The sequence below is a fragment of the Diceros bicornis genome, chromosome 28 (assembly GCF_020826845.1).
Source record: "Diceros bicornis minor isolate mBicDic1 chromosome 28, mDicBic1.mat.cur, whole genome shotgun sequence".
NCBI lineage: Eukaryota > Metazoa > Chordata > Mammalia > Perissodactyla > Rhinocerotidae > Diceros > Diceros bicornis.
In genome coordinates, this window is record NC_080767.1 from 4,918,404 (window position 1) to 4,941,149 (window position 22,746).

General features: G+C 47.7%; 1 protein-coding gene and 1 pseudogene across 5 annotated transcripts in view; both read right to left on the reverse strand.

Moving 5' to 3' along the window:
* The window catches only part of RNF38 (ring finger protein 38), a 175,242-nt gene extending 154,957 nt beyond the window's left edge, over nucleotides 1-20,285 (reverse strand). For 3 of the 5 annotated variants that reach the window (XM_058523529.1, XM_058523528.1, XM_058523525.1), the window contains exon 1: nucleotides 20,026-20,282. The gene's annotated coding sequence lies outside the window, so the exon portion shown is untranslated. Of the gene's footprint in view, nucleotides 1-20,025 lie in introns of all 5 variants that reach the window. The other 2 variants (XR_009215858.1, XM_058523527.1) reach the window with 2 other exon arrangements.
* On the reverse strand, nucleotides 3,514-6,202 carry LOC131393100 (calicin-like; annotated as a pseudogene).
* Nucleotides 20,286-22,746: the final 2,461 nt, after the last annotated feature.

A 22,746-nucleotide genomic window follows, 5' to 3' on the forward strand; every position in this document is an offset into this window, starting at 1 on the left:
AAGTGGAAACAACCCAAATGTCCATCAACTGACAAACTGATAAATAAAAGGTAGTACATCCACACTATGGGATATTATTTACGCATAAAAAGGAATGAAGTACTGGCACATGCTACGACATGGATGAACCTTGAAAGTGTTATGCTAAGTGTAGGAAGCCACATGAAAACCCACATATTATCTGACTGCATTTATATGAAATGTCTAGAATAGGCTAATCCAGAGAGATGGAGAGTAGATTAGTGGCTGTGTAGGGCTGGGAAGATGAGGGGGTTAGAGGGTGACAGCTAATGGTTACAAAGTTTCTTTCTGGAATAAAGAAAATGTTCTAAAATTGATTGTGATAATAACTGTACAACTCTGTGAACATACTAAAAGCCATTGAATTGTATACTTTAAATGGGTGAATTATATGGTATTTGAATGATATGTCAATAAAGCTTTTAAAAATATGTCATGATTCCATCACGCTACTTAACATTTCTGAACAACCCAACTTGAACCAAAATACCCCAGTTTTTTATTTTTTTTAATTGATGTTTTACTAGTTTATGACATTGTGAAATTTGGGGTTGTATATTTTTGTTTGTCTATCACCATATATATGTCTCCCTTCACCCCCTGTGCCCACCCCCTACCCCCATTGCCCCTGGTAACCACAATACAGTTTTCTCTGTCCATGTGTTGGTTTATCAAAATACCCCAGGTTTTAACACCAGACTCCACACTTTAACAGAAACACTGCAAAGATATGAGAGAAAAATTCAACACACTCCTCTCTGGATACTGGTGTCTTGACAAAAGTAGGCTTCACTGGCGCCTCACTGACACATTATACTCTTATGTGGCATCCTAGGAAGACTGGGGATGGGTAAAGGTTGCTGTGTGTGTGTGTGTGGAAAGTGTTTGAAAGGGAAGGTGGGAAAAGAGAACTACAATGAAATCTCTAGGCATATTCTCAGGTAGAACAACTTTAGGAAAAAATGTGAGGATCTGGAAACTGATTCCCTTAAAACCACGCATGTCTGAACTTCCCTTGGAAGGCCTTCAGGTACCCATGGGAAGATCTGAGCTGTAGTTCAAAACCTTGTCTTTCAAGACCATAATCTCTGCTATGAATTGATCAAGCTTCCCCAGCAGCAATGCCAAGAATTTGACTCTGACTCCTCCATTCAGTGAGCCAGCCTCCTCGAGGTGACAAGCCCTGAATCCTTCAGCCTCCTGGTCTAATTTTCACATGGGAAGAGCTTAGGAAGGAAGAAGGAAGGAGGATCACATCAGCTAATATATCAAATTATGATCCCAGTATGCTGAGAAAAAGACAGAGAGACAGAGTTGTCAGGAGACACTCTGGTGGCCTGGTGGGAACAGAGACAGATCTGGAGCCAGAGAGCAGAGACAACTTGTAGGAAGCTCAACTGAGGAAAGAGATGTGCAGACAGCAAGAGGCAGACCTCAGAGCAGAGGAGGGTTTGCTTTCAGGACAGGAGAAACTTGAGAATATTTGGGATGGAGAGAAGAAATCAGCAAGGGGATGTGGAGAGAGAGGGAACTGAGGAGGCTGAGAAGTTGTGAGGGGACAGAATGAAGACACAGGGAGGCATCAGCTTTGAATCGTGGACGGACACCTCTTCCTCTGAGGTGCTCAACAGCAGCAGCTCTGGAGAGATTTTTGGTGGACATGGATTGTTTATGGAGCTCAGATCATCTGACTCTATTTCTCTGGAGTTCTGGTGCCAGAATGAGAGGTAAGGGGCTGAGAAAGAAGAGAGGGCAAGAGTGGGGCCCCAGGACACCAGAGAGGGTGGAGAACCAGCTGTGGGGAATGGCCTCCGGAGTCAGTAAGAGGTGACTCAGCGGTCAGCTGAGCCTGGTGGGGTGGGGAGTGGGCAGCTGGGCTTAGCTGCATGGATCTGGAAGACCCTGCTCTTCCAGCAGGCAGATGGCAGTGAGGTGAGCAGAGGAGGGCGCTGCCCAGGGCTGGAGAAGTGAGGAATGTGGGAGAAGTTCCAGGGGAGAGAGGGTCAGCTGTGAAGTCCAAGGTCCTGGCCTGGAAGGAGGAAAGTAAGACCTGGGCAGAGGAGCAGGCTTTCAAGAGAGAGGCCAGCCAACAGAGAGGTCAGGAAGACGAGGCTGAGCAGGTGAGCAGGACTGAGGGGGAAAAGGAAGGGGATGGAGCAGATCTGAACCATGAGGACGTGTAGTGTCCTGCGTTGCCTAATAAGAGCCCCTATCCTCCTGGGGCTTCGTGTACGTGGTTAGTCCAAACTGAGCTGTGCTGTAAGTGTAAAGTACACACTGGATTCTGAAGACATAGCATGAAAAAAAGAATTTCAATATCATATTAATAAATGTTTACATTGATTACTTGTTTCAATGATAATATTTTGAAAATATTGGGTTAAATAAAATATATTATTAAAATTAATTTCACCTGTTTCTTTATACCTTTTTAATGTGACCACTAGAAAAATTTAAATTACCCACGTGGCTGGCATGATATTCCTGTTGCAGGGCACTGGCATAGATACTCCCTCCCAGGGCCATGGATTGTCCGTGTCATGCCTGTGGCCCCAGCACCTGGAACAGGGACCTGCACACAGAGGCCTCAGTGATGGCGTTAGTGTGTGAAGTGGAGGAGAAAGTGAATTCATGATGAATGAGAGAACGGATGAATAAGGATTCTATACGCTGTTCCAGAATGTGGTCAGTTTCTTCTAAATTGCTGAGGGTTACGTGTGAGTACACACATGACTGAAGGGGAAACAGGGAGCTGGAATTGAGGAAAGCTCACCAAGGCTTTGAGGGCGGGAGTCTCAAAGAGCATCTGATGGGACCTCACCTAATATAAGGGCCCAAGAGCCCGGACCCTTGCCTCCCCCCTCTTTCTTTCCTTCTAAAAAAGTACTCCTGTAGCACTTTAATATATGCCAGGGACTGTCCTCAGCATTTTGCATGTATTGACTCATTTAAACTTCCCACCACCCTATGACGTAGGCACTCTTACTGTCTCTCTTTTAGATAAGGAAACTAAGGCACAGAGATGGTGAGTAACTCGCCCAAGATGACCCAGGAAGTGATGGAACTGGTATTTGAACCAGGCCATCTGTCCCCAGTGTCCATACCCCTAACTACTACACCCCCCGTCTCTCTTATCCTGTCATCTTGCCTCATCTCCAAGCTTCTCTCCAATAGAGAAATAGGTTTCTTTTTTCTCCCTTGACTGATCTCTCTTCCACCCCCAGTCCCTCAGACCTCATATTTCAAGAGAAAGTTCTCAATGAACCTTGCTCTCTGGAAACAATTGTGAGTAACCCCCCAAGTTCCCCACAAATGAGTCACAAACACACCACAGCTGCATGGTCCAAAACAACAGCCAAGTAACCCTGCCCCCTCATTCCCTCTGCCCCCATCCGTGAGGCTGGCTCACAACACCTTCACCCTTCCCAGCCCAGGAGGCTCCTCTCCTAGACTGGGGATTGGTCTCCGCCTTCCTGGGCAGACTCAAGGGAAGTGACTGTTGGAGGAGCCTGAGGCTTCACAGATCTAAGCAACTGCTTTACCTGTCAGTCTAGCAGATGCCTGCAAGGCGACTACAGGGGACAGAACAGGGCGCTTCCAGATACCACCTTGGCCAGTGCCCGGGAGATGCTCAGTTCCACCCACCAGGGACTCCATTCCAGCCTCAGCTTGGATCCCTCCAGTGACAGAGTAGCCCTGAGTTTCCACCCCTGGGAGCAGCCCTAGCCCAGGATCTCCCCTTCAGGGCCAAGCATAGACCGAAGCACTAAGAAGGAACCCACAGGCCATCTTCTCTTTCTCTCTCTCATTAAATTGTGAATAATACTGCATTCAATTATTCTCCCAACTAAAAAGTGTTTTAATTCCTTTGAAGAACCTTGCAAGGCAGCTTGGCTAGACAGCAGGCAGGACAGTCCAGTGCTTCTGGTGGGGGGGCCAGGGTCTTCCACTGGCCTGTCTTTTGGTCCAGCAAGTAGGCGTTTGGATTGATGGTGTAGTCCCTTTTCTGAACATCACTGGCTGTAACGACACCCCCACATACAAACACCCTGCCGTCTTCAATGCAGCATATAGCATGGGACTCATCCAGGGGCAGTTGTTGGGCAAGAGAGACACTGACATGGCTGTCTTGTGGCCTTTATCTTCTGCAGGCTGATTTCCACACTGTGCTGGTGGCTGTGCACGCAGAGGATGCTGTCCTGATTGAAGGAGAGCAGGGGCCAGTGGCTGAACTCAATGAGGAGAGTGATACTCTGGACCACCTCTCTAGTGTTGGTGTCAAAATAGTCTACCACCCAGACCTGGGAGATGTAGCCCTTCACCAGGCACCGCCCAGTGACAACGTACAAGTTCTGGTCACCCCTGGTGATCATGGCTGTGGCATCCATAGGGATGCTCATCCCCTGCCAGGCACCAGGCCTCCTTGGACTCATGAATCATAACGACAGATGTCAGAGACATACTATCTTGGGGCAATGCTCCCACCCAATGAGTACACTGTCCCCCACAGGTCACCATGGTGTGGAAGACAAGCCCGACCGGCAGGTCAGGCAACTTGGTCCAGGAACTGCCATCCATGTCATACCACCAAGCTGTCTTCAGCCCTGAAATCTGGTCCATGGTGCCACCAGAGATGTAGATGAAGCGACCGGTAGAGGTGGCACTAAGTGCTGCTGCCTGAAAGGGCATCTCTGAGAGCTTCAACCACAGGTTCTCCTGGATGATACAGGCAAACACTCCATCATGAACTTGCCCTGGGCCTTCTGGCCACCTAGGACGACCACCGAATCAAGCAGGGCCCCTTTCCACTGGTGGCTCAGCAGGCTGGATGGCCTCTCCTGCTTTCGTTCATCAAGCACACTCTCAATCAGGGTTGTGTGGGCTGATCTGTTCTTCATGACCCTCAATTTGTTGCTCACAAACATGAGTGCCTTGTTGGAGACGGCATTGAGATTGATGTAATAAAAGAACTTCTTGAAATACTTCTCCCGCTTCTCCTTCTGGAAGTACACCCAATTTAGGAGTACACTGAGAGCCTGGTCCTCGTTGAGCAAATGCAAGTTTTCATCTTGAAGCAGGCGGCCAAAGATGACAGGTGGACAGCACAGGAAGCCCTCAGGCATGGAGCCCTCAGGACTGGCCCAGTAGTGGAAGTTGTCGCGAATGCCAGAGTAGGCCAATCTGATACCTCTTTGAGCCCAAACATCTCAGCCAAGATGGGGTAGCGCAAGCAGTTGGCATGGAGAATGGACTTAATCAGGACGTCATTGCAGTGGATTTGAAGGCGCGGTGTATTGAAATACTGGGCCCCACGAAGGAGCTCCTCCACGTTCTACTCCGAGATCACCACCTTGCCGCAGTAGAAGTAGTCCAGGAGCTGGACTCACGTAGTTGGGGTCAAGGGTGATAAAGAGCTCATCAGTGGTCTTTGCCTCTTTTCTGGAGATGAGGCTCTTCACTGCTGGAGTGACAGCAGCCAGCAAATTGAGACATAAATAAAAGACATGACGGTCCACAGTCAGGGCCATGTCCCAGTACTCTTTGAGTTTCCTCTGTTCGTTTAGTTTCTGCAGCAGGAAGGTGTCTTAGTTTTTCTCAGTGAATTCCAACTCCATGGTGCGGCTTGCTAGCTGAGGCAGAAGATCAGCAGCAGGTACTGTAGAAAAGACTTTCTCAGGCTGTTAGGATTCAGACTGATGGTTATTTGCAGAGCAGTCGATTAGGGAGGAGTGAAGTGGGGGAGAGAGGATGAAGTCAGAGTCCACGAGGTCATCACAATGCAGGTCCCCCTGGGGGCTTTCTCAGAGGCTCAGGGCCTTTCTCCCCTCTGATGGCTCCAACCTGACAAGGCCAGGTACCCTACCAGGACCTAGTGCCCAGGGCCCAAAGCTCAGCAGGAAACTCAGACATGGGTTGTGACTGCCACCCGGGACCTTCGAAGCTCAGTTCAAGGCTGCTTCCGGAATGTCAGAGCCAGTTTGGACAGGAGGTCGTGTAGGAAGGAAGAGGGGAGGCTTGGAGAAAGAAAGAGATTATTAGATCATCCAGAAGAATCCTCCCATTGTACAGGAGGGAAACTGAGGCCCAGACAAGAGAAGGGACTTGCCCAAGACCACACAGCAAATTGGAAGTAGAGCAGGAGCAGGAACCCAAGCCTTCTGTAACTTAGTACTCTGTCCATCCTTCCAGGAAGCTCCTCACTACTCTGCTTTCCCCAGCCTCTGATTCTCAGGCCTGGAAGTGCCTTTCTCTGCCAAGGTTCTGGCCATCAGAGAAGAAAGGCTTTGTCCTTTGGCTTCTGACCTTTGTGGTCACAGACACCACTCTTCTTTAACATAAAGGGAGAGGTGGAGGCCACTCTCTGGAGCAGGGATGCTAGGGTTAGCATCCAGTGAGTGGGGATGGGAGGGCCTCTAAAGCCCTGATCATTTCAATTCCACGGCAAACCAGGACATCCTCTGCGTATTCCCAAGTCTCTAGCTGTAAAATGCTGGGGGCTGTAGGGGTCACTTGTCTCCATCAAGTGTGGACTTGGACAAGTTGCTCAGCCTCTCTAAACCTCAGTTTCCTCATGTGCGAGATGGGAATAACAGTACCTGCCTCAAAGGCTGTTAAGAGTTTAAATGAGAAAATGACTAGAGAGTGTTAGCACCGTTTGCCTCACAGCAAATGTTCAATAAACGCTAGGTGCCATGTTGTTGTTCGGGCCGTCGAGTGTATCTGGACTCCTAGCGACCGCGTGCACAGCAGAGTGGAACCCTGCCTGGTCTTTTTGCACCATCCTCTTACCTTCCAGCGCTATATCAGACAATGCTCTGCTGCTATTCACAGGGTTTCATGGTCACTTCTTCAGAAGTCGGTGGCCAAGTCCTTCTTCTAGTCTGTCTTAGTCTGGAAGCTCCACTGAAACCTGTCCACCATGGTGACCCTGCTGGTATTTGAAATCCCAATGGCATAGCTTTCATCACAGCGACAAGCAGCTGCCAGAGTATGACAACCAGATGGGTGGTGTGGTTCCGAGTGGGAAACGAACCCAGGGTGACAGGTGGTTGAGAGCGCTGAATCTTTTTATGACGTGTTATTTGGTTAATACAAACAGTATTAATCACTCTATTACTTTCTGCAACCTTTTTTCCACCATTTTCAGTTCAGTTATAGAAGAATGCTCAAGAAGCCATGATTCTCCTCAGGGTTATTTATACTCTGCCTCAGTGGCTCTCAAAATATGCACCTCCCCCCAGCTGTATTAGCATCTCCTAGGAATTTGTTTAAAATGCAAAGTATCAGGCCCCACCCTAGTGAGGTGAATGCAAAGCTCAGGAGGCAGGGCCCAGTAAATGCCCTTTTACCCAGCCCTCCAGGCGACTGTTATACAGGCCAAACTCTGAGAGCCACTACTCCACCTCCTGCTACTCAAAACTACTTCACCATCACCTGTGCCCCTGCTAGAAATCTGCATTTTTTTTTTTTTGTGAGAAAGATCAGCCCTGAGCTAACATCCATGCTAATCCTCCTCTTTTTGCTGAGCGGCTCTGCGCTAACATCTATTGCCAATCCTCCTCCTTTTTTTCTCCCCAAAGCCCCAGTAGATAGTTATATGGCACAGTTGCATCATTCTAGTTGCCGTATGTGGGACGTGGCCTCAGCATGGCCGGAGAAGTGGTGCATCGGTGCGCATCCGGGATCCGAACCCGGGCCAGCAGTAGCAGAGCGCGCACTTAACTGTTAAGCCATGGGGCCGGCCCTAGAAATCTGCATTTTAACAAGAACCAGGTGATGCATAAGCAAAGCGTGAGAAGCGCTAGTCTATCTCAGAGCCATAAACCTAACCCCAATCCATTGTACCCACACCCCCCCGCACACAGAGTATCTATGAGTGGTTTCTGGGGATGGGAAGTGGGGAGGCCAGCAGAAAGAGCCATGGTTTTTAATCTCTTTGAATCTGAATCACTCCAGTGGGAAAAACACCAGCACTGCACATCCTAGTTAGGCAGAGCACGTTAGCAGTGCCATCTTTTGCTCACACCAGATAGCAGCTAACTACCATTAAACCACCCTGGAAATTTATTGCTCTTAGGGGTCAGTGTTATTTCATAAATTTTCATTTTTCTTTTAAAATAAGTGAATTTCAATTTTAATCCCAGGCATAATAAAATTATATAAGACTAGCTAACCTTTGTTTGTATCACCAATATTGTAGTGGGAATCTACCATTTTAAAACAAACCAAGGGGATACACCTTTTCTGTTCTAACAAGGGTACCTTTACCTCAACAAGTGCATCTACCCTCAACTTCCATGCTGCAGCCTCCACCTCTGTACAGCTCGTGAGGAGGGGAAAATGTCCCCAGAACTCCACCTTTAACTCCCTGCAGCCTCTCAAAGGCTCAGAAATTTTCTTTGATAACCTGCACCCTAAGGCCCCTGCCTCAACCTCTCCCTTTGCTCTTCTCTCATTTTCCTCCATTGAGTCTCAGGTCTGTCCTGAGTCTACTGTGAACATGCTGACTGTCTCAGGAAATCTGTCAGGTGAACTACATACACATTTGTGCCTGAGAATCAGTCTCCCTGCTCAATCCCGCCCGACTCAGCCCAGTACCACGATCTGCTTTTTTAAGGCAGTTCCAGTTTCACTTCTAGTTCCTCCCAGGCTAGGGCCCCGCCCAACGCAACAGAGCCGCCCTCTGAGCTTTCCTAACCCAGGAAGTAGCCTGGTCACTTCTGTGGGGCCCATACCCAATTTGACTAGCCTCTCTCCCTTCTTAAGGCAATCTCGGAATCAAAATTTCTAAAGCCCTTTTCAACTTGATAACTTTTCTTCCATAGAAGCAAAGACTTTTAATCAAGCCTTAAACTAAATGTGGGTCTCGGGTTTTCAATTACAAGGTACTGGGAAAAATAATATAACTATTCTATCAAATAATTTTATTTCGAAAGGAAACGTGTTGACATCTCAAATGTGCTAGACAAAGATTTGGGTAGGGTAAAACTAGTTTGATTTCTACCCCCACCCCACAGAATTGTTTATGTTAAAATCACTCATGTAAATTGAGACAGAGTTCATTTGTCTAAAAGATTTCATTCTACCAAAAGTTAGACTCAAAATATGTACAGTATTATCTAAATTTTAATTCTATAGTCAAATTCTGACTTCAGTTTTGATCTCAACATAGAAATTCACAACTTCATGAGTTGCACACAAATTCATTTTAAGAAGGCAAATATCTGAACTTGCTGCCTATGTTGGTTTTTCGGGTTTATTTGTTGTTTTTTTTAAGCACACAATGGTAGCTTTTCTTTAAAGCTAAAGCTCAAAAATATTATGGAAGATGAAGAGAACAGATTAGTGGTTACCAGAGGGGAAGGGGGTTGGGGGGTGGGCATAAGGGGTAAATGAGCACATATATATGGTGACTGACAAATAATCACGTACAACTGAAATTCCACAATGTTATAAACTATTACAACCTCAATAAAATAATAAAACATATTGTGGAATATTTCTGTGTTCAACAATATATGCACAGCTTTTAATAGATATATTGGATAATTAGATCACAAGAGTTCATGACTCGTATTGATAAACAGCAAAGAAAGTCAAGAATACTGCCTTCCATTAGAGCCCGCAAACGTATTATAACTCTAGATACGTTCTGAGTCTAAGGTTCTTAAAGAAACTCAAACCAGTAAATGGGTGGAAATTCCTCAATTATCTGGATTACTCAGTTTTTATCCTACCTGAACAGAAAGAATATCCTCCTCCTAGGAATTAATTCCATATATCACTTAGTAATTTGAAAGGTGGAGAATTCATTTTTCCTTTCTAGGTATCTATAAGCAAAGTAGGAGAAAAAGATTGAGTTGGCAGTGCTCGACTCAAAAACAGGCCATGTTCCAAACGTTTATGAGTACTGTACCTACTTTTGACCTTTGAAGCCCATTTTCCCATAGAACATTTTCTTTTCTCTCTTTTTTTTTTTTTGTGAGGAAGATCAGCCCTGAGCTAATATCCATGCCAATCCTCCTCTTTTTGCTGAGGAAGATTGGCCCTGGGCTAACATTTGTGCCCATCTTCCTCCACTTTATGTGGGACGCCGCCACAGCATGGCCTGACAAGCTGTGCATCGGTGCGCGCCTGGGATCCGAAGCGCACGCACTTAACCACTACGCCACAGGGCCAGCCCCGAACATTTTCTAAATGGATGGCCCACCAATGCCTATTAAGCCCATAATATAAATGAAATAATATTAAAAACACCATCTATAACAGCTTATGAGAAAATTTACTCCATCTCAGATTCCATCTTTAGGCCACCTAAAGATAGAGTTTTGTGTGTGTGTGCGTGTGTGTGCGTGTGTGTGCGTGTGTGTTTTTTTTGGTGAGGAAGATTGGCCCTGAGCCACCATCTGTGCCAATCTTCCTGTTTTTTTTTTTTGTATGTGGGATGCCGCCACAGCATAGCCTGACAAGTGGCGTGTAGGTCTATGTCCAGGACCCGAACCTGCGAACCCTGGGCCACCGAAGCGGAGCAGGTGAACTTAACCACCACGTCACTGGGCTGGCCCCTAAAGATAGAGAATTTTTAAGAAGCATTCCACCCAATTTTGAAGAGCTCATTTGCAAACCACTATGCTACATTATCTTCCTCAAATAATCCACTGTCTCAGACAGCATCAACCCTACACCAGGCTATCCAACCAGTGCCTGAAATGTTCATCTTCTATGCCACTGAATAAAGGGATACGTTTACGTTTTAGCTTGTGACAAATCAGAGTTTATCATGAAAGTTAAGAATGCTAAAAAGAAATCTGACATCCATTCCTGTGCCGATTTTGGGGCAAGGGGTACTCATATCCACAAAAAGGTGGGATTCACAAGTTCCTCTGAGTAGGGTTAAATCTTTCCTTGAGAAGTTTTTTATCCACTTAAGTGCCCAAACAAGCACTCAGTGAAGACCCTAAAGTTCAGAACCACAGAACATGGGAAATTTTATAACTGAATGACTAAAAAAAAAAAAAAATCAATTAAATAATCCTAACACAAAATTCAGAATTAAAAAAAAAGAAGTATATTTCTCAGGAGGAGCAAAGGTAAAACTAAAGACTGCAAATTCTCTTTAGTGGCTAACACAGTGATCACCTGTGCTTATATTCAATCTTTTGTTAACAAAACTAACCAATAAATTTGCTTAGGCTATCTATATATAGTGAGATGCAGTAAAGCATGATGGCTAAAAACACAACTCTGGAACAAGACAGCTTGGGTTCATATCCCAGATAACACTCTTAAAGAGCTGGACCATCTCTAGAGAGTTAATAACTCTAGCGAGTTATTTTACCTCTCTGTGCTCCAGTTTCTTCATCTGCATAATAAAGATAATAATAGCATCAGCTATAGGGGACTGTACTGAAAATTAAATGAATCAATCCAGGTAAAGCATGAAGAACAGAGCCTTGCACATAATAAGCACACCGTAAGTAATCACTACTATCAAGACATTAAGAAATAAGTAGGATTTGGGGCTGGCCCAGTGGCGCAAGTGGTTAAGTGCGTGCGCTCCGCTGCGGCGGCCCGGGGTTTGTAGGTTCGGATCCCGGGCACGCACCGACGCACTGCTTGGCAAGCCATGCTGTGCCAGCATCCCATATAAAGTGGAGGAAGATGGGCACGGATGTTAGCCCAGGGCCAGTCTTCCTCAACAACAACAAAAAAAAGCGGAGGATTGGCAGATGTTAGCACAGGGCTGATCTTTCTCACAAAAAAAAAAAAAAAAAAAAAAACAAAGAAGTGGGATTTGGAAAAACTGAAGGAGGATAGACATTCCAAGAGATGAAGTAACAATCGAAGTACAGAGATGAAAAAGAGATATACATATGGACAACAGGGCATTCTATTTCCCTGGAGAATAACAATCATGAGGAAGAATCGCAGAGATTGGGAATAATCAAGACTCAATTATTCTGGCCTTGAATGCTAGACCAAAAAATACTTCTCTTACTTAGAAGGCAGCCACTTAAATTTTCGATCTGATTAGATCTGTACTTTAGCAACCTTAATTACCAATGTTATATCATATCACTACTAGGAATGCAATTCTGATGTTCTCTGCCCTCTTACTAAGGGTTAGCAGACCCCAAAATGCATTTGTTCTGCTAACACACTGTCAGAATCTATCTCTGAACTGCTGCGTATCTGAATCATCCTAAATCCTCACTGTGCCTGGTACATAGTAGGCATTCAATAAATGTGTTATCGTTACTTTCAGTGGCCACCAGAGAGCAGTGAGTAAGCAGAAAAAGAGGTTAATCCCTGAAGGAAATATATATTACAAATGAAGCAAATGAAGTAGCCAAATAACAATTTACAATTAAGCTAAAACATAACTCACTGCTGATCAATATACTTGCCTAAAACAGTGGAGGTGGGAGGTTGGGATCAACCTTTTCATTAAAAGCAGACAAAATGGATTCCTGTGTATTTTTAAATCTCAGAAAAATTAGCTGTCAAATTGGTAGTCTTTTCAAAGGATCATTTTGGGCAATATCTTTGTAATGGACTACTCAGTAGTTTTATGCAAAAATAAATTTAAGGAAGATTTCTCAAGATACTCCGACTCCCCTGTTCATTGCAGCATTAATCACAATAGCTAAGATAAGGAAAGAACCTAAGTGTCTGCCAGATGAAGATGTGGTATACACAGACAATGGAATAGTATTCAGCCATGAGAAAGAAGGAAATCCTGCCATTTGCAACAACATGGATGAAACTAGAGGACACAACCCTAAGTGAAATAAGCCAAACAGAGAAAGACAAATACTATATTATCTCACTTGCATGTGGAATCTAAAAAAACAATTTTTTAATTTAAGAAGTCAAACTCAGGGGCCAGCCCGGTGGTGTAGTGGTTAAATTCGTGTGCTCTGCTTCGGTGGCCCGGGGTTCACGGGTTACGATCCTGGGCAGGGACATAACGCACTGCTTATCAAGCCATGCTGTGGTAGGCGTCCCACATAAAGCAGAGGAAGATGGGCACAGATGTTAGCCTAAGGCCAGTCTTCCTCAGCAAAAAGAGGAGGATTGGCAACAGGTGTTAGCTCAGGGCTAATATTCCTCCCAAAAAAAATAATAATAATATGCATTGTATACTTGGAATTTGCTGAGAGAGTAGATCTTAAGCAGTCTCACCAAAAAAAAAGTAACTATATTAGGTGATGGATGTATTAACTAATCTGATTGTGGTAATCTTTTCACAATGTATACATATATCAAATCACGCGTTTTGCAAACTTTAAATATACACAATTTTATTTGTCAATAAAAAAGGTAGATTTCAAAAGAAAAAAAAAAGTAGATTTCCTAAAACAGGACAAAATCATGCTAGACAGTAAAACTAAAGGTCCAACTCCTGACCCGACTCCAACAAGTAACTAGAGGAAGGGCCAGCTTACAGGAGCTGCAGGCTCCCACGGAGTACACACCGCCTACCTGGCTGCTTCACTCGCCACAGGCGTCAGTGCTAATGACAACAAAAAGGACCCTCTTCCCCTCACCTCGAGTAAGGGTCCACCATCCTACAGATAACCTTTGCAGTCAACTGTTGGGTGCATTTCTTAAAAAAAAAAAAAAGAAAGTTTGTTTGAGACACCAGTAAGAGTAATATACTAATAGTTAACATAGTAAGAAAAAAGGTGTTCACTAAAAGATTGCCAACAGAGCTTGGAAGCACACCATGACATAGGAGGGGTGATATAAGAGTTTATTAATAAACACGTATCCCCACATTACTGTTTTTTTCTGGTGGTGGTAGGGGAAAATCAGCTTCCCAAAAACACATCAGTCAGTGCTTACTTTTAGAAACTTAAAAAAAAAAAAATAGGACTAGTAAGAGCACTCCTTGGATATAAGTAAGTTATGTATTTGGCTTCCTTGGGCCATCAATCATTCTGGCAACACAAACATAAAGCAAAGTAGGCCCAGATTTCTACATACCTTCTTCTAAAGTACTTTTCAGTTACAATTTTAGACTAAAAAAGTGGGGGGAAGAAAAATGTTCTGGCTGCCTTGTGCTTTTTAAAGCTTTAAGTATCTTGCAAGTATTAGAATTTAAAACTCTGAAACGTATTCACTTAAACATGTTCCCGTCAGCATTACCAACAACGCCCCATTATCTGTTCTGGTACTGTCTCTCGATGATTTTTAATCCCGCCTGGTTTCTCCCTACCAACAAGTACCTGGATACCTACCCTGCCTGCCCCCATTGCTTGGTTGTGCTTAGGGAATTATAATTACAGTGATCCTGCCTTGAGAACATCCTCGGAGCACAAAGCCTCTTTGTATGACTGGGGGGGGGGGTGGGGGGCGGGGAACCTTCCAGGCTCCACAGCAAAGGGTGGGCGGTAGCAAAACAGGCAGCAACGAAGGAAGAGGAGCTGGAGCCCTGTGGTGGCCCTCAGTCTAGCTCAATACTGTTCGAGGGATTTACTTGCGGGTGCCCAGTCCAAAGAACGGGACAGGGCCTGTCCTAACAGATGGGCAGATCACCACCAAGCCCAGAAGGCCAGGAAGCAGAAGGAAGCATGAAGAAAGGGAAAGAAGAAAGCAACGGCTGAAGCACACTCTGTGCTGTCGTCAGTGCCTCAGGTAATGAATGAAGTCTCCGACAACGAAGGCCATCACCCCAATGAATTGGTGCTGAGTACTGGGAATACTGGCCCCTAGAGGTGCTCAAATATGTACTGAGGTGGCAACAAAAATCTACACAGGAAGACAAACCTATTAAATATTCTAAAAAATAAAACAGCCTAAAAGCCAAAGGAAAAACAAATTTTGTTTGTTTTGTTTGTTATTGTAGAGTCCCAACTCCTATTTGCAAAAGCGATTATGAAATAAGTACTTGTTTTACTTTTAGCCTACCCTACCACCTCAGTCTAGTCTCCAAAATGGCTACTTTCTAGCTCTGTGACAATAAAACAGGTTTCAACTGAAGATCAGTAAGCACCATCTGCAGACACTGAAATCAGAGGTGCTGAGGCAGAAGGGATACAGACAGGTAACTTTCAACTCAGGACATCCCCAAAGCTACAAAACGTCCCACTTGAATGTTTGCCACTCTCTCTTCCAGGGGTAGAGTTTTTCCTCTTACCACTTCTTCCCTCCATCTTTCCCTTCAGCAGGGTCAAATGATTATATACATCAAAGGCACAATCTCTCCCTTATTTCTACACATATTTTACCACAAAAGCAGAGAAGGCAGGAACAGCTTTCCACATCATGAGTGGAGGGAACTACTGACCACCCCTAGTATAATCCCGTCATTCTCCTCCTCCACCTGCCCAAACTCACCCCAGGTAAGTGTTCTGAGCAATCCCTAGAACAGCACTACAGGAAAAAAACCAAACTGCTTTGGGTAAGGCCTACAGGTGAGGACTGTTTATTCTCCTTGTGTGGGCATAAGACTACTAGTGTTAAACATTTTTAGTTTTATTTACACACATTTCCTTCAAAAAAATTCCTTCAAGACAGCAGCAAAAGCACAATGGAACTCTCTATCCATCATCCTCGATCATGTTTAAAAATAATAAAAAAGACAACAGAAACCACTTCAAATGTCCCTCTCCCTTGAGCCCACAGAGCAGCACTCTGTCCTGACAACTGTTCTGAAAACCCTACTGCCATTCTGTGCGAGAGCAGAAGGAAGTCCAGTCTTGTCCTCAGTTCAGCTCCCCCCACCCCTCTCTCTCCAGGAAAAAATGAAACAGCAGGAAGCGTCAACAACCACTTAATGGAAAATACAAATGGGTAAATATTTTCAAAATTGGCTAAAAAGCCTCAGGTCTTAAGAAATTCAAGAATGCTAGTATGGGTGAAATAAGTAGAGAAAAATAATATCCTATTTCCCCCTGAAAAGTGAGCAGTGTAAGAATACAAAGGCAAATGTGGCATATACCCACTTCTCTCCTCCACTTACCAGACGGTTTTGTCTTTTTAGCGATTTCTCTCTCATTCTGTCTTTCCATACATAATGGTATATTCTAAATAGTTCATTCTGTACATATTTCTGCAGCCCCGTTCAACTGAGCATGGTGATGAAAAGCCAGCGGTAGGTCCCTTCCCGTAAAAGCTCATGCGGAGCCCCAGGCCCAACATCGCGCAGCCCTCTTTGCAGAGCCCGTGATGAGTATGGACGGCACCGTTAGTTACAGCTGGACCAACAGGGCCCCAGCTGCAGGGCCATGCTGGTCCATAAAGCACCTTTGTGACAACGAGAAAGGGGTGCCCCCTCTCCGAGGCAGCACAGTTCCACAGAAGGCGCTCATCCTGGTAAGTGGAGCACAGAATGGATTTCCACTCCCACTTGCCGCCCAACACAGGCGTCCTTGTGCTGCGCCCAATCTACACAACCCTACACAGCAGCCCTGCAAAAATGTACCCAAGGCAACACTGCACCTCCAAAGTAGGATTCCAGAAAGAACCACCTCACCAAAGACAAACAGGCATTTCACAAATTTTCATTACCAGAAATCCTCACATTTGTTAATAGAAATTCACCCCTAAGCATAATAGGACCAGAGCAAAAAGGGTCTAGCAGAGATGGAAAACTAGCAAATTTGGGAAAAAGGAACTCTCATATCTAAAGGGACAATCAGTTGTTTCCTAAAGACCGTAATCTTGGACTACAAGTTCAAACAGCTGAACTTCCAATGCATGTCATAAGCTAAACACTAAAACAATCACTATCATCTGCAGAAGAAGGCATGATCACATACATTTACCTTTGGGGGTTTCCTTTCTCCAAATTTGATGGTTTTCCTTCTTTGTTAGACCCTTTTTGCTCCTATCCTATAGTTATATGAAACCACATATAGTGACAAACGTGGTTAAATTTGTAAATCCGGATAAACAGCCCTCCTGGGAGGTGGGCCCCTTAGCTACCTGCATGAAAATAAGAGGAATAGCTAGCCTGGATTACGAAGGGCTTAACATTCAGTGGCTTCCAACCCTACCATTCTTTTGTGCCCTGCAAAAGAGCTAAGTATCACATGGGTCCACATTAGTCCCAGTTATGCAGGACGGGCAACAGAAGGCAGCAAAGCTGAAATGGAGGACAGCCCAGAGTCAGAAGTCTAAGGCAGTGGTTCTTGAACTTTAGTGGACATCAGAATCTACTGGGGAAGCTTTTCAGAACCAGATTTCTGGGTCCCTCCCTACATCTGATAAGTCAGCATGTCCTGGAGCACTTATATTTTGACAAAGCTCAAACTGCAGACCTAGACCCACTAGAATGTTTAGAGAGACTGGGAAATGCTCCATGCCTATCAGCAATTCCAAAACAAAAGTTGGCCACCGCAACACTAGGCTGTGCGGGTCAGAAAGGGGTGAGAAAAGGATCACGAGCCTGCAGCCTAACAGGCTGTGCTGGGCGGGGGCCTGTAGCTAGAGCTTCATTATTACAGGGCAAAAACCCTGTGCTCTATAAACAAAAAAATTTTTTGCATGTGAGAAATATTTCAAACATCTGAAAAAATACTTAATATAACAAATATCTCTGTACCCTACACCCAAGATAAGCAAATCTTAATCTGCAATGATCTGATTCAGATGTTTTCAGTAACAGAATATTACAGATATAACTAAAGCCCTCTGTGTACCCCTGTCCAAGCTTCTTCATCTTCTCTTCCCAGAGGTAATCACTACTCTGAATTTGGTGTTAGTCGTTACCATGCACGTTGTTCTACTATTACTACGTCTGCACACAGCCACAAACAACATAATGTTGCCTGCTTTCAGATTTTACGCAAGTGGAAACATTCTGTAAGAATTCTTCTGTTCCTTGCTCTCCCATCCCATATTATATTCATGAGATGCAACCACTTTAATGCACGCAGCTATAGTTTATTTGTCACAATGCTATACCATCAATTGTGTGGGACTATCTAACAATTTGTGTATTCCACTGCTGGTGGACATTCAAGCTGCAATGGGCATTCTTGTACTTCTTTTGTACTTATTTTCTTAGACCAGTGTGCAAGGATTTCTTAGAGTATATGCCAGAAACGGACATTTTGGTTAAACAGGTATGTCTGCCCTCCTTCAACTAGACATCACTACACTGCTCTCCACAGTGGCTGGGCTCAGTCACATTCCCACTAGCAGTATACGAAAGTTGATTTCCCCACAACCTTACTAACACTTGGTTATCACAGCATTGAATTTTTGCCAATCTGATGGCTGTGAAATGGCATCTCATTGTTGTTTCAATTTGCATTTCCCTGATTATAAGTCTCTGACAAGTAAATTTTCATGCTTTTACATATATCTGTCAAATATGTGTTAGTTTAGAAAAATCTAACCCATCTTTTCTGAATCGGGGCAGTTCTTCCCCAAGTACCCTGCCAACAGCCACCGCAACTGCAAAGCTGAGGTGCAGGAGGGCAGCAAGAAAACAGCTGAGTTAAAGAAGGAATCATCTAGCACAAAGGGCCCTAATTAACGCATTGGCTAATTAGTCTTTCCCTTTCCTCTTTTGTCAAGTCTTACTTCCAAGACAACACTATGGGCCTGCGGCCTTACAACAGGAGACAGAATGGGGGTGGCGAGTGCAAAAGCTAAAACGTTCATATAAAAGTACTACCACTGTCCGTGCTCAAAGAAAACACAGTGACTGCAGACCAAAACCTATTACTCAACCTTGTAAGATACTGTCCACCCCTAACCGACTCCTTCAAACTCATCAGTTTGGCTCCCTCTTTGAAACACTCCCATCTTTTTCTCTAGACCAGACACTGTCCCCCTCCCTTCAGCAGTCCTTTCATCTCCCTTCGCCCACAAAACTGACTAGCCTCTCCTTTGTCCCCATTCTACAGCTTCTGGTTTCAAGTTCCACAGGACCCTCTTCATTGCCTATAACATGTGCCCTCTCCCTCTCCTCTAGAACTCCAAGTCCTCTCTTTCTTCCCTTCCCAAGATGTATCCTCAGTAAACAACCAACCCAATCACCCACCCCAAAGAAAAACAGGAATCCCCTGCAGTACACGGTCCTGCGTTACATGCCAGGCAGGCGGGTGACTGGTCCTCATGCTCCCAGCTTCCTTCCCCGCTCGCCTGGGACAGCTGTCCTGTCTCTGGGGGTTCTCCAAGTGTGAGAGGTCCAGACCACCTGGAAAAAGCTCATTCGGCCTTCTGTGGCAGAAACGTCCTCACCAGGGCCATATATGCAGTTCTGTTCCGGGCATGAGCGAAACTCGGGCCCTTTGGTGAAAAAGACACCTTACGGGCGTCTCCGCAAAAGCAGGCAGGCCTCCCTCCTAGTCAGCCCAGCGGGGTTGGTGTAGTCTGGTAGGGAAGGTGGCCTGGCAGAGACCAAACGGTCCCCGCGATGAGAAGTTTCTGAAGCTCTGGCCCACTCGCTCAAGAAAGCCCTCTTCCCCGAGAGCACACCCCTTACGGGGGTCTCTCCCCCTGCGGCTCCCCAAATCCGCTCCCCAGGGCACCACCAAGCCCAAAGCGGCCCCTGCTCCTCCGTCCCACGCCGCAGAGACCTCTTCTCCCAAGCCAGCCCAAAGAGCGTTGGGTGGGCGAGCCTGGGACCAGGGCCTAGCGCCCCCTGCTCCCCATCAATCTCTCCCGGTTCTCGGGCGCGGGGGGCTCTTCCTCCTCCCAGCCCCCTGAGGCGCTGGGTGCCAGCCAGGCGACGACTCTCACCGGTATGTGACCTCGGGCAAGTCACTGCCCCCGGAAGCCTCAGTTTCCTCCTGTGCCGGGCGGAGACCTAGAGGGGTCCTGCCCTGCCGCCCGAGGGGACCGGGCTGCCCCGGTGGGAAAACGCTTTGTGAGCCGCTCGGCGCGGCGGGGCGCGGGGCTCCCAGGGGCTCCGGGCGCACAAAGCTCACCCCGACCACGCTCCCCGCTTCGGCGGGGCCGCGCGGCTGGACCGCACGCCCTCGGCCCCCACCCCGGAGCCCACCCCACACCCCTCCCCGTCTGGCCCGCTGCCGGCCCCCGTACCTGCTCCCGGCGCTCGGCCGCAGGCGCCGCCACCCTGGGCGCCCGCCCGGAGAGGCCCGTGGCCCGGAGGGCTGAGGCGGCCGACGGCGGCGGGCTCGGGCCGGGGCGGCGGCGGCGGCGGCGGCGGCGGCGGGGGGCGCGGGGGCCCGAGCTCGGCGGGGCCCGGCCTGGGAGACGACGACTGGGGCTGGAAGTGCGCGGCGGCGGCGGCTGCTGAGGCGGCGGCGGCGGCGACCGCGGCGGCAGCGCTTCCGCTCATGGCGGGGCCGCGGGTAGCGGCTCCGGCGGCGACTGGACTCCGGCGCGACGGGCGCTGGCTGGACCCCGGTCGGCGGCGGCGGCAGCTGTGGCGGCGGCGGAGGCGGCTCCGGGACCGGGAGGAGGCGGAGCCGGGAAGCGGCGGCGGCGGAGGAGGCGGGGCCGGGGAGGGGCGGGGACGCCGCGCCGCCGCCGCCAATGGGCGCCGGGCTCCCGGGCAGGGCGGGTGGCGCTGGGGGGCATCATGTGCCGGGGCCGCTCGCGGGGCGGGGAGCCTGAGGGCCCGCGGCCGGGAGAGCCCTGCTCGGGGGCAGCCCCGCCCGGCTCCGCCTCCGGGGGCGACAGGGGCCTCCCGGCCAGGCCTCGCGCCACCCGGGCCCGCCTGCGCCTGGGGCTCCGCTCGCGGCTGCCTCGGCGCCGCTGTTCGCGCCCGCGGGGTAGCCAGGCGCTCGGCCCGGGTAGCTGCCGCCCGCCCGCCCGCCGGCCTCCCGTTGCGCGGCCGTGTCGCCGCGGCCTCCTCCCTCCGCTCCCACACTGGAGCCGCGGTCTCCTCGCCGCTCGCTCTCCTGGCTGTCTCCTCGCACTTCTTCCCGTCCCGGCGCCTCGGAAGAAACTCCCTCTCCTCTTCTTAGGCTGCGTCTCGGCGCGAAATCGGCCCCCGCGGCCCGGAGAGGACAGCAGAGGCGGAAAGGCAAGAGACGGAGATGCGCTGCCTCCTCTGAGTCTGGAGACCCGACTTGAACTCGGAGCAGAGGCCAGCTGCCTCAGCCCCGGCCCCTCGCCCCTTTCTCTGTCTTGCTCTTTCTTACTTTAAACGCCCTTGTGGAAAGACTTAGAGCAAACCATCCCACCCAGCCGGGCCTAGTCTCAGAAGAGGGAGAGGCTGTGAGGTGAGGACAGGCTTTTGAGCTGTGCTGACAGTTTTGCTGAGAGAAGTCTGCAGATTCATGACCCCCTTGGCCACCCTCCTCTCCTTGGATGTGATGCTGGTCCCTGAGCCCATTTCCTTTTCATATTTCTCTGACTCCCATATCAAAGCAGTAGAGGACAAAAGAACTCAGCCGTGGGCCGGGAGTGCCTCTAAGTACAGCCGTGTGGGTGAGGGCGCAGCTAAACTGCTGACTAGATCATTTCAATGAAGTGTTATCCTCAGCCGTTCCCCATATGCAGCCACCAACTGGGGACTGAGCAGAGACAGAGCTGCAAGTTGACAAGGCCCAGTGCCACAGTGGTAGGCTGGCCCCGTGAGAGAGAAGTGGGAATGAATCTTTGGCAACAGACATTTCAGATGCCAACCTGACACTTACCAGGTGCGTGATCTTGCGTTCACATGGTCGTCAACAGTGTTAGGCACTGAGGGTATGGTGACGAAGGTCGAGTCCAGGCCTTCAAAGAGTTGACAACCTCCTTGGAGGATGGTGAGATATATTCTTGGAAGTTAAGAACTTAAGAATAAGTAGAGGGCCGGCCCCGTGGCTTAGCGGTTGGGTGCGTGGGCTCTGCTGCTGGCAGCCCGAGTTCGGAACCCCGGGCGCGCACCAACGCACCACTTCTCTGGCCACGCTGAGGCCGCGTCCCACGTACAGCAACTAGAAGGATGTGCAACTATGACATACAACTATCTACTGGGGCTTTGGGGGGAAAAGTAAATTAAAAAAAAAATTAAAAAAAAAAAAAAGAATAAGTAGGAGTTTACCAGGTGGAGCAGGTTGGGGGAAAGTGGACTGGGAAGACATTAAGATTATAATGGGCCAAGACACCTAGTATTTCCTGAATCCCACTCTTGATTTTCTGGTCAGGAAGGAGACAGATAACATCGTACTACTAGCTGGGGCTTCAGTCCCAATGCCCACTGTAGACTGCCCATGAACTATGCCTATAAACTAGGGCGTTCCTCTCTCCTTTAATAGGGTTCAGCAGCCTTGAACAAAATCAGACCTGTTTTCACCCAAAAGCCCAAACCCAGTTGAAGCTCTTACAACTCCAATTTAGTCAAATGCCTTGCCCAACAGCCCTAGAAGAAAAGGAGCAGGCAAGCCGTTTAATCCAGTAACCAAAGGAGCCCACTGAGGCTGCCCTGCAGGCCAAGAAGAAACGATGAAGACGGCCAGGCCATGCCCTGAGTCACCTCACCTTGCCAGTTAAGGGGTGCAAAAGAAAGAATGGCCCACATTCATGTGTCGTCTTTATTTCTGAAAATTTCCATCCTCCAGTAGTCATCAGGAAGACAAATGAGCGTGATGTGTTTAGGGAACCACAAGTTGAAGAGGGCTGGGTGATGAGTGGAGAGTTAAGAGGAGACCAGAAGACCATGAAGAGTCTTGAATACCACGTTGAGGAATTTGAACTTAGCCCAAGTGACTAAAGGGAGCTATTGAAGGGTTTAGAGAGAATGACATGATCAGATTGGAATTTGGAAAGACTCTGGCTGCTGTGTAGAAAATGGAGTAGAGAGAAACAAGA